The sequence below is a fragment of the Danio rerio genome, chromosome 8, assembly GCF_052040795.2.
Source record: "Danio rerio strain M-AB ecotype USA chromosome 8, GRCz13ab, whole genome shotgun sequence".
Taxonomy (NCBI): domain Eukaryota; kingdom Metazoa; phylum Chordata; class Actinopteri; order Cypriniformes; family Danionidae; genus Danio; species Danio rerio.
The window spans coordinates 4,359,267-4,372,500 of NC_141028.1; the positions used below are offsets into that span (position 1 = coordinate 4,359,267).

General features: G+C 37.7%; 1 non-coding gene across 6 annotated transcripts in view; it reads right to left on the reverse strand.

Annotated features, from left to right (window-relative positions):
- Positions 1–13,234, reverse strand: part of LOC137489725 (uncharacterized) — a 93,007-nt gene that overhangs the window by 5,508 nt on the left and 74,265 nt on the right. For 3 of the 6 annotated variants that reach the window (XR_015497503.2, XR_015497504.2, XR_015497501.2), the window contains exon 4: positions 2,708–3,161. This is a non-coding gene — a transcript (uncharacterized LOC137489725). Of the gene's footprint in view, positions 1–2,495; positions 3,162–13,234 lie in introns of those variants that run through there. The other 3 variants (XR_015497502.2, XR_015497500.2, XR_015497499.2) reach the window with 1 other exon arrangement.

The following is a 13,234-nucleotide window of genomic DNA, read 5'->3' on the forward strand; positions in this document are numbered from 1 at the left end:
TGTATCATTAAAAAGTATTCCAAGTTTTTAATATTTATAATAGGTGATGCGGTGGAGTAGTAGGTAGTGTTGTCGTCTCACAGCAAGAAGGTCACTGCTTCGAGCCTCGGCTGGCTCAGTTGGCATTTATGTGTGGAGTTTGCATGTTCTCCCAGCGTTCGGGTAGGTTTCCTCCGGGTGCTCCGGTTTCCCCCACAGTCCAAAGACATGTGCTATAGGTGAATTGGGTAAGCTAAAATTGTCCGTAGTGAGAGTGTATGAGTGTTTCCCACTGATGCAGCTGGAAGGGCATCTGCTGCGTGAAACATGTGCTGGATAAGTTGACAGTTCATTCTGCTGTGGCGACCCGAGAATAATAAAGGGACTAAGCCGAAAAGAATGAATGAATGAATATTTATAATACAAAAATTATACAAAAAATAATAATTTAAAATTTATGCACAAGTATCACAATATCTTCAGTCATAAAAATACTGTGGTATTTATATTTTTACATTTCCACACTGCAAAAAAATAATTTCTTATTTCTATAACTTAAAAACAAAACAAATTGCCTTTTTTAAAGAAATATTGAGTCAAAATTAATTATTAAAAAAATTAATTCCTTAAAACAAGCACAATAACCTGCCAATAGGGTCAGCAAAATAATCTAATGTCAAAAGGAAAAACAACAGTATTTTTGCTTACCCCTATTGGGAGATTATTTTGCTTCTTTTAAGGAAAAACTTTTGAATTTTGGCTTCTTATTTCTTAAAAACAAGACAATATTTTTACTCAAGAAAATGCAAAATAAACAAACAAACAAAAAAAAAGTTGAATAATTACAATTTTATCAATGCCACAATTTTAGCATGCATTATATTTATGTGTGTGTACATATTAAATAAAATGATTGAATGAACGAATGAATGTTATTATATAAATAACACTACTAGTAGTAATAATTTATAAATATTATAATAATTGTATTATAAAAATGTACAATGATGTTGTCAAAATGCTTTTTTTAAAGTAACAAAACATCTCTAAATATTTATTAATTATATTTCAAGTTTTTTTATATTACAAAAAATAATAATTTAAAATTTATGCACAAGTATCACAATATCTTCAGTCATAAAAATACGGTGGTATTTATATTTTTACATTCCCACACTGCAAAAAAATAAAATAAAAATAAATAAATAAAAAAAAAATCTTGATTTGAATACTTACCAGCAAAACACGTTGTCGTTTTTAAAGAAATAATGAGTCAAAATTAAATCAGTTTTTATTTAAATCAAGCAAAATAACCCACCAACGTGGTCAGCAAAATAATCCAATGTCATAAGGAAAAAACAATACTTTGCTTACCCCCATTGGGAGATTATTTAGCTTCTTTTAAGGAAAAAACTCAATTTTGGCTTAGTATTTCTTAAAACATGAAATTTTTATCATAACACACACACACACACACACACACACACACACACACACACACACACACACACACACACACACACACACACACACACACACACACACACACACACACACACACACGTGTGTGTGTGTGTATATATATATATATATATATATATATATATATATATATATATATATATATATATATATATGTATATATATAAATATATATATATATATATATATATATAATTGAATAAATGAATGATATTCTATAAATAATACTGTAAGTATCATATAGACATACATTAATAAACATAAGATTATAGATACAATATATTTTATAGTATTACAGTATATAATATTCATATTATAATATATATAAACCTTATAATAATATTTATATTATAAATTAAAGTATTGATATTAAGATTATAGTATTTATACACGTTTTTATAAAAAATATAGTATATAAAAGTGTATATAAAATTATTTTAACGTTTTATAAAAGTGAAAAGAAACCCAAAATAATAATGAATATGTAAATTATCTTATTAATAATTAAATAATATTTAAAGTTATAATTAAAAAAATATGCGATATATATATATATATATATATATATATATATATATATATATATATATATATATATATATATATATATATATATATATATATAAGATTATAGATATATATATATATATATATATATATATATATATATATATATATATATATATATATATATATATGATATTATATTATGTATTATATATATATATATATATATATATATATATATATATATATATATATATATATATATATATATATTATAGTATTATAGTACATAATATTTATATTATAATATGTATAAACATAATATTTATATTATTAATTAAAGTATTTAATATTAAGATTGTAGTATTTATACGTTTTTTATAAAAAATATAGTATATAAAAGTGTATATAAAATTTAACCATTTTATAAAAGTAAAAAGAAACCCAAAATAATAATGAATATGTTAATTATCTTATTAATAATTAAATAATATTTAAAGTTATAATACAAAAAATATGCAAAACGATACAAACATTTACATTTTTAATTATAAAGACACTGTGCAAAGCGAGCACAAAGCAAGCACCATAATTTGAGATGATTATTTATAAAACCCCCAATAACTGTGTCTAATTTGTAGAGTTTGACATTGTCATTTTACAATAACATGCCTAATAAAAGAGCCCATCGTCATCCTTCATGATGGTGAGTAAATAATGACCCCATGTCCATTTTTACCTGAATCCTCTCTTTTTAAAATGCCCACTCGCTCTGCAGAAGCCCATTAGGCAGCGGTGAGTTTTGCGGGCCGAGGTTTTGTCCAGCGGTTTGGGCAGTTCATGCGCAGGGCAGATGGAGCTCCGTATAGACAGTGTGAGAGATGCTCCCTGGATTAGTGCTGTCAGCCCCGCAGCCAAGCTGTTTCTAATGAGACGCGCAGACAGAAAGATGTGGCGTCCGCGGGTGGCCTCTCACTCCAAAATGAGAGCCATGGACACGTGCGGGTGACAGGGAAGGTGGGAAAGGTGACAGTGGAAGGGGGTGGATGTGGAGCAGGGCGGAGGGCCGGGACGGGACGGGTCAGAAAGCAGCACTGACTGACAGCAGAGCACAGACATGAGTGGATAATTACATGGTCAGTGATGTTGCTCGGCCTCTTCAGCCTCTTTATTTGGCGGATGCTCCTCATAGGCTGAAAAGAGGAGGACAAGGCGATTAGGGAGCAAGTAACGGTCCTAATGTGGACACAAGATGCACATTTTTGGGAGGATGCAGCAAATTGCATTTTAATTTGTGATGTTTGGCGCTAGTAAAGCAATTTTGTTCTCTTCACAAATGTTTTATGCAATATTCTTGTTCTAAATGTGAGTTTCTTATAGATATTTATAGATATTCAAGATATTTTGATAAGCGTTGGAAACCTGTAACCATTGACTTTCATAGTATTTGTTTTTTCAAGAGTTCACACTTAGCTGATGATTAATTATAAAAGCTTGTTTGGCATGCTGTCCCCGGAGAGAGCCCTGAGCTCATGAGATCCTCGAGCCCAGGGCTCCCTCCCGTTGCAAGGCGGGAGGGGAGTTTGAGCTCAGGTAGATCTCGCGAACTCCCCTGCTGTAGTAACCAATGAACAGTAAGTGATTGCTCTTGAAGATAACTACGTACTACAAGCATATCTATGGTGCCAATTTAGATTATTCAATTAACTTAATTTGCATGTTTTAGGCGGTGGGAGGAAACCTGGGAACCCGGGGGAAACCCACGTGAGCACGGGGAGAAGTGCAAACTCCACACAGAAATGTCTGCTGGTTTGGTAAAGCCTGGAACCAGAGACATTCTTGCTGTGAGGCAACAGTGCTACGCACTGGGCCACCGTGTCACCCATCTAAGAAGGAGGAGTAGGGGTGGAAGGGGGGACTCTTCAAAACGAAGATAGCAGTGGAATGAAACCCAGGCTATTTATAGTAGTTTAGGAGTCATCTGATTGGAGCGTAGTGAATTGGATAATGCGGATCCAGCCGCTAGCAATCATAAGCACGTGATCCTCTCGAAATTTGTTTATACATAAACTTCACTTAGTACTATGGATGTTAGTGGTTACAGGTTTCTAGTTTTATTCAGAAGAACATCATCTTTTGTGTTTAACAAAATAAATAAATGTGTATAACTTTTTAAAGGGAGGGTAAATAGCTGATAACTTTTCATTTTGGGGTGAATTATCACTTTAAGGATTCTAGTTTCCAGCCTAGCTTGTTGACAACAAAGCATACACTCTGTGCATCACTTAGCGGTATGATACATGCATGTGCTCCACGCAGGTTTCTTCATCTCATTTATATACACTATGAACAGCAACTATGCTAATTTTTCGCTTTATTCTTTATTTCCACCTGGGGATAATCATCCCGAGGCCTTCAGACCATGCGGCGGCACTGATTCGATCCAAGACCAGGGGTCTGTTCTTCGTACGTGGATTACTCAGTTAGCTGGATTTGGATATTGACGATTTGACACATTCCAGGATCGTTTCGTTCTTCAAAGCTGATCCGAGAGTTGTTGTCATAGCAACAGTTCTGCTAGCTCAAACCTGATCGGGAGCAGGTTCAATTCATATAAACAGGATTAAATCGGCTCAGTTCAGGCAAAGATAATACAGAAAGTATGTTCCCAATTCTGATATTTTCTTACAGTAGTAGTTATAGACTTGGGAAAATGGTACATATTTTTAACCATATATATAAAGTTATAGTCATTAATAAAATAAATTAAGTTATACATATTAATAAAACTTATGCAATCTGCACCCTCGAAATGAAAGTACAAAGACTGCCACCTGGTGGTGCAAAGAGAAAACTTATTGATATGAACTTTTTAGATTGCTTTAGTACAAATTGTGTATAATAGAAATGCGCAATATGTGACTTTTATGCAGTAATAATATGTGACATTTAAAGCAATAATACATTTATGCAGTCATAAACATGTTTTGATAGTTAATATGCCAGTGATTTGATGCTTCACAAAAGTTGCAGACGCCTTTACTAATATCAAAATGCTTTTGTAAACAACCAGTTATTCTTTACACCGATTAAAAAAACGGCTACTATAATAAAGAAAATCTACTATAATAAAGAAAATCTAAATGTAGAACTAAATACATTGATTGGCATTGAAATACATGATGAATACTCTTGACACATGAAAGTGTAAAGCCTGCAGCTCACAACAAATGTGGAAGGTTATTGCATGTCATATTTATCAAACCATTTACTGCTAATTTGATGTAATTTTGCTCACATGGATAATTGAATATTAATCAGATGATGTCATTACGTTGCTGTGCCGTCAGCCAATCGTTGCATTGCTGATCATGATTTCGAGGATCGATAGATCTGTCCTTCACAACACACCCCGTGATCACAGATTAGTTTATCCAGACATTCTAATCTGATTCATGAACTTGTTTGAAGAACCAAATTAGCGAGAGATCAGTTATCAAGATTAAAAGATCCAGGATCTGCCAAATCATCTTAGATCATTTAAGCGAGGTACGAAGAACGGACCCCAGGGACGAGATGGTCCCAAGGTAATCCTGGACCAGGCCGTATCCTGAGCAGCTGCTGTGGTGGTCACGGAGTGGAGAGCATGAGACTGTTCTAGAAGTTCCATTCTAAATTCTGTACATTCTAAATTCTAAAACAATAATAATATGAAATATATGACAAAATACTAAACTAAAAACTGCATTACATGTTTGTTATTTTGCATGCTTTAAAGCCACATTTTCGTCTTTCTTAATAAAAGCGTCAACCAAGGCTCACTAGAAAAACATGCATGTGTCGACATTTCTGCACAGATACAATAAAAGTTTTGCGACACTTTTAAAGTGAAACTCCCAAAACTGGAAGGTGAGACTGGTGGACACCTTTATAACATTTCAACAATTATCAATGACAGAACTTAAACTTGAATTGCTGACAGCTCGTTTCAGCAGTTCAGTATCTATTTTCAACTTTAAACCATCGCAGACCTTCAGGAGATTCACAATCAGCTACTGTACATCACACACTGCATGAAAGGTGATATTCCAAAAAGCACAAGAGGTTCACTTTAAAAGTGTTGAGTTTGATCTGAAACAGATGAACATGAATGTGGCAGTGTTTTATCACACTGGTTTGTTGAGTGACAGTCCAGCGCTGAAATGCACGCACAGGCACACACACATGCACACACACGCACACACACACACACAAAAGCTGCATCCCAAATCGCATACTTATGCACTATTCTACGCTATTTTGTAGTATAAATAGTGTCAGTAGTGCGTTCACACTGAAAACTCAAAAAATAATAAGTGCACTTTAAATACCTGGATAATGCACTCATTCAGCCGCTAAAATGAAGTGTGTAATGATGGACACTTCACACACTCAACGACTGCAGGTTTACTCACGTAGTGGAAGGGGCAGAGCTATCGGGTGCACATGATGAATAACTTTATTTATTTAGGATGGTGAAAGCAAAATTTTCCTACTAGTGATCATAGCGCCTCTCGATGGTGAATGCGGTTATACTCACGGCAGGTATTATTTGATAATTCGGTCGTTTATTTCACTCATTTGGCGACCCTCAAACGTCATCAGGGAAACGGTTTACATTAGTGTGCCATTTGGTAATACATTAGTGTGCCATTTGGGACGCCACTACATACATATACTATCCTAATGAGTGTGTAAGTGCATAAGTACATAGTGCATGAGTGCATAGTGTATAGTGTGCCATTTGGGACGCAGCTAAAGATTCAATGATGATTGAATTTGTCAATGTATGTGGTTGTAAACAATCTATTTTGGGCTGAATTATACAAACAAAGTTGAACTTTACTACATTTAGTTTGTTAGTTTAAATTCAACCCGTATAAAATGTTTGTAACAATTTTGCTGATTTTTTTTTTTCAATGTAAGAGAGGCTAAATAAAGTTTAAAGAAATGATGAAATTAAATAATATTTTAGCCTGATTCTGAAAGCTTTTAAGTCATTTATCTGTACAGAGTAAATTGACTATGGTAGAAAAGTCAATATTCTGCAAATGTGTGATTTAAACATCAACATCTTTTTAACAAAGACCAAAAACATATGCAAACAAGTATTTTGGTGATATTTAAGCAGCCTTGTAAACACATGCATACAGTCAAAGACAAACATATTAGTCCTACTGTGAAGTTTGAGATATTTTATCATTTTAATATGTTTTGAATTTTTATATTTTATCCTGTCAAATATTTCCCAAGTGATGTTTAACAGAGCAATGTCAAAATTCAACCACCATCTCCACGCCAGATAAATACGATCCAGCCCCGCACACCAGGGTCCTTATGTACGAAGACTTGCATTGAATTAATAATAAAACATTGCGTATGCACAAAGCTGTAAATGTGCGTACGCAGTAAAAAATTCAGATGCATGAAACACTGCGTACGCGAAATCCCACGCATATTCTCTTTGTACATCCGAATGAACGTGAAACAGAGCGCACATGCACGAGCACAAAACCCCTCCCTGCCTCCTCCCCCGTATGAATATGCTAATGACTCTTCTTTGGCAAAACCAAGCGAAGAAGTAAAGGCAAAAGCAAGCAAAAAGAGAAGCTTTGAACAGAATGTTATTTGGAGGTGCGCCTATCGGAGTTAGACCAGAGCAAAGCAGCGTTATTTGCAAGTTTGTCCCCTGGAATTAATTACAAAAGAAAAAAAATAGAATGGGAGAGTTTAGCTGACGCAGTAACACAGTTGGGCCTTGTTGTAGAAGTCTGCATTCCCGCGGCTGTCCCGTCCTGCGGGCACCGCAGGACCCGACCAAATTTCTGCGGCGCGGGAATAAATCTCAGAATAAATCGCGGGAGCGGTCGGTAACGGGTTTAATTTGGCACGGGAGCGGGCTGTCTAGCAAGATCGCGGATATGCGAATGAGAGAGAGAGAGCTTTGCCTGTGTGTGTGTATGTTAGTGCGTGCGCGCGCGCGAATGAGCGAGAGAGAGAGAGAGAGAGAAAGAGAGAGAGAGAGAGAGAGAGAGAGAGAGCGAGAGAAAGAGAGAGAGAGAGAGAGAGAGAGAGAGAGAGAGAGAGAGAGAGAGAGAGAGAGAGAGAGAGCGAGAGAGAGCGAGAGAGAGAGAGAGCGAGAGAGAGAGAGAGAGAGAGAGAGAGAGAGAGAGAGAGAGAGAGAGAGAGAGAGAGAGAGAGAGAGAGCGAGAGAGAGCGAGAGAGAGAGAGAGCGAGAGAGAGAGAGCGAGAGAGAGAGAGAGAGAGAGAGAGAGAGAGAGAGAGAGCTTTCCCAGGTAGCAAAATACACTCGGGCCAGTTCTGGCTAGATTACTTACCACTCGGCCCGACTCCGGCTGCCGGACTCGGGCCGGATGCTTGTGGACTCACTGCCCGATTCTGGCCCTAATCAATCAGGCCAGATGCGGCGGCCGTAAGCGAGCCGATGCTGCCGCATCCACACCGGAATCGGCCTGAGAGTAATGTGCGCTGCGGCCCGGAGCTGGCGCGACTCAGTATTTATATACCTTTATATAAAACCTTTTGGTATTACATTGGTACTTGATACATGGTATTACAAGCCTTTGAGTTGATATAACAGCAAACGCCTGTGTCTGCTTGGTGCTTATGTGTGTGGTAGTGCGCGCGCGCGTATGAGAGAGAGAGAGAGAGAGAGAGAGAGAGAGAGAGAGAGAGAGAGAGAGAGAGAGAGAGAGAGAGAGAGAGAGAGAGAGAGAGAGAGAGAGAGAGAGAGAGAGAGAGAGAGAGAGAGGGAGAGAGAGAGAGAGAGAGAGCTTTGTCTGGGTGTGTGTGCTTGGTGCTGTGTGTTTGGCTGTGTGTTTGGCAGCTTGGCTGTCTGGACTGTCTTCTCCCCCGCTCTTTAGCGGGATCGGGCGCGGCGGGCAGAAAACGGGGCGGGTCGGGCAGCGGGACAACAAATTCTTAATATAGGCGGGAGCGGTCGGGTTCGGGCTAAAACCTGGCGGGTGCGGGATTCAAAATTTAGTCCCGCGCAGATCTCTACCTTGTTGGAATGAGCTATAAGAGTGATAGTTGAGCAGACTTCAGCAGCGTGAGTGGCGTAGCTCATAAAGCGCATGGCACCATGTTTTGACACTATCATTCCTGAACCCTGTTCAAATCCAGCATCTGATGAACTTATTTTTCTTTTTTTCCCCATTACATATCAGACATATCAGATTCTGCCTACTCTTCATCATGAGGAAGACAAGTAGGAATCATTAATAATTGTGTGTATAATGTTAAGCGCATTTAGCATCACATATTATTTGCACATTTATTGAATGGAAATGTTTCCGATTCACGTATGCAAATTCGTCTTCAGATAGTGTCTTTATAGCAATGAGCGTGCAGTCGATCGCGTCGATTACATTGGGAAAACCGGCGACCGCTGCAAATTGTGCTTTAATGTTTGGCTGGTCAACTGCATGGTATGGCAACCTTATATACCTGCTAGACATGCAGATGAACATATCCCATACAGCTGCCATTGCATGGCTCAAAGATACTTTGTAGTGTGCAATTTAACACAATTGCCTCTAGGAGTCGCCAATGGAAATAAAACAAACACATACAAGAAATGACGTATGCCAGACATGAAGTTGCCGTGGATCAACGCCCATTCTCACGTTCATTTCATCGTTAGTAAATCCAAACGCGAGCGTAAAACCTGGCATACGAAAAGTTTTTGTGCGTACGCAGCGTTGATACATGAGGCCCCTGATCTTGCCAGAAAATGTCCATTTCTCCAGGTATATAGACAACAAGTGAGCAAAGTTTCCAATATCCAAATCTGTTAACCAATATTCAACTGAATTAACAGTCTCCTATTAATATAAGTGTTGACTGAGAAAACCAGAGAGGAGCAGAAGCAGGAGATGAAGTAATGATGATAAAGGAAGAGCAGAGTTTATAGAATAATCTTAGCTACGTATGATTCAACGCTCAGACTTCGTCTGATTAGGATAAATCCAACACGTGTTATTATACCGCAAGCATCAGCAATGGAAAATTACTGCCCAGTGACAATACAGACCTTGAAATGGAGACATTCTCTTATCTCATACTCATGAAGACAAGTGTCCCTTGAATCTACACTCATAAGATTATTAATAATAATAATGAAGCAATAATTCTATGAAAATAGTAATGACCTATAAAAAAACATAATAAAATGACAAATGATAATCAATAATAGTCAAATCATTAACTCATGATCAACAAAATGATATAATGATAATAATGCGAATGACTAATGCTGTTCATACCAGACGTGGAACGCGCAGATAAATCACGCTATTCGTGTGTAAATAGCCGCATGAACATTTGAGTTTACTTGCGTCATCCAGTCATTCGCGCCTCAAATTTACTTCACAACAGACGTGGATTCGTGTGATGAGCACGGCTTCTGTCTGTCTGGTAACTCTAGCTTTGTTGCTAAATGGCTAACATGGATTTTATTAAGAAAATAACAGTGTTTATAGGCTTTATGAAGGCTGAAAATCAGCATCAATATGTTTAGGGCCGTGTCTGAGTCCACTAGATCATTTCAGAGGTGCATCCAGATCTACTACCTCATAAACTCCTCCAGAAACTGAACCTGGATGATGGAGGCTTCAGCAATGCTTCTGACTGAGCCTAGCCCAGTTTGATTTACTATTGTCGGTGTTGGCAGGAGGATTTTCCCAGAGACACCAACAACAGGCCCCCACAAGAGCAAGCCCCGACAAGAGCAAGCTCCTGATTGGTTAACGTGCCTCGAATGTCCGCTTAAGTTCAGATTTGTGAACTCGGGGGATTTGCGCAAAACTCTCAATCCACACTGCGCTATTCATGCAATTCGCGTCATTTGCATCGGGCCGCAGGATGTCTATTCGCACGTTTGCATTGACTTAACATGTAAATCACTTTCGCTTGATGCTTCTTCCATGTCTGGTGTGAGCACAGCATTAGGATCATATGATTAAATACAATAATTAAATGAAGAATAAATAAATAAAAACAAAGCAAAATAAAACACAAAACAAATGAACGGTTGCTTTCTTTAATTAACACACTTATAGGTTTGCTACAAGGATTCTCAGATCCTTAGATTCTTCAGCAAGGAAATTTCCACAGTATTTATAATATATTTTAGATTATATTTCTTTTAGTTTGTCTGGAATTAAAGCTAATAAAAGATTGGTTTGACATTTTTTAATATCAATATTATTAGCCCCCTTAAGAAACAATTGTTTTATTGTCTATGGAACGAGCCACTGTTATCTTTTAACTGTTTAATTATTATTTATATTAATTGCTTAATTATTAAACACTTGCTTAGTTAACCTGATTAACCTAGTTAAGTTTTTAAATTGCACTTTAGCATGAAAAAGTATCATCAAAATATCTAGTCAAATATTATTCACAGTCATCATGGTAAAGATAAAAGAAATCAGTTATTAGAAATAGTTATTAAATCTATTATGTTTAGAAATGTGTTGAAAAAACTGAATTAAGTGAAGTTTATTCATAAACTAATTTCGAGAAAATCACGTGCTTATGATTTATCACGGCCAGTCTCGCATTTGCTAATCACTAATCTTCCAATCATAGGAGCCCTAAGGCACCATAAATAGCCTCAGTTTTCAGTTCACTTTATCTTCATTTGGAAGAAACCCCCCTCCTCCCCTATTCTCCTCCTTTATCTGTGATTGGGCGGCACAGCGGTCCAGTGGTTAGCACTGTGAACCACACAGCAAGAATACTGCCGGTCCTAGTTCTATAGGACCGGTGGGTGTTTCTGTGGGGAGTTTGTATGTCCTTCCAGTGTCCGCGTGGGTTTTCCCCGGGTTCTCCGGTTTCCTCCCACCATCCAAAGACATTCAACATACATAACAATCAAGCTTGTCTAATTCCTTACGTTCCCTTAGCTACAGCAGCAGGGGAGTTCTGAGATCCACCGAGCTCGGGCTCCCTTCTTGCTGAGCTCGGGGCTCTCTCCCGGGACAGCATGCCAAATAAGCTTTGTAAATCATCAGCTAAGTGTGAACTCTTGAAATTACTATTTTACAGGAGTTAAATAATAATGTCAAATCATTTTTCCTTCATCTGTACCTTTTGCTCCTACGATTGTTTGTTTTAGTGGGAAACTGCAGTGAATTTGATGTTTTCTTTCTTTTTTTTTCAGACTTTTGCACAAATGTAGACATGAGCAGGTTTTTCCAGTGATCTTACAGTATGTTTGCAAATGTATATCCCACAGAGTGATGAAGATTGCACAGCAGTAAATCAAGCAGCCTTCTTACACTTCACACTTACACTGATAGTGATAGAGCGAAAGATATCAGCCAGGCTGATTTTCACCTGGCAGGCGACAAAATAAGTGAAGAAACTACTTCCACAGCGCAGAAAATCAGTGACGGAGACCTGAAGAACATAATAAAGCCATGATGAAACACGGGTGAGCCAGACCGTTTTAAAATGTTTAAAGATATGTACAGTGGGCGGCATGGTGGCTCAGTGGTTAGCACTGTCACCTCACAGCAAAAGGGTTACTGGTTTGACTCCCGGCTGGGCCAGTTGGTGTTTCTGTGTGCAAGTTTGCATGTTCTCCCCGTGTTGGCGTGGGTTTCCTCCGGTTCACACACACTTTTACTACTTAAAACTCGATGGGTTTTCCAGAACTTTTTTCAAGTAAATTTTCATGGCCTAGGGCTCTATTTTGACGATCCACGCACAAAGTGCAATGCGCAGGGCGCAAAACCAATTAGAGTGTTGGGGATATTTTCTTGGGACACTTTGGGCCCATTAGTACCAATTGAGCATCGTGTCAACGCCACAGCCTACCTGAGTATTGTTGCTGACCATCTCCATCCCTTTATGACCACAGTGTCTCCATCTTCTGATGGCTACTTCCAGCAGGATAACGCTCCATGTCATAAAGCATGAATCACCTCAGACTGATTTCTTGAACATGACAATGAGTTCACTGTACTCAAATGGCCTCCACAGTCACCAGATCTCAATCCAATAGAGCACCTTTGGGATGTGGTGGAACGGGAGATTCACATCATAGATGTGCAGCCGACAAATCTGCAAATCATATGTCAATATGGAGTAAAATCTGATTAATATTTCCTGTACCTTGTTGAATCTATGCCGTGAAGGATTAAGGCAGTTCTGAAGACAAAAGTGTGTCCAACCCATTACAAGTAAGGTGTACCTA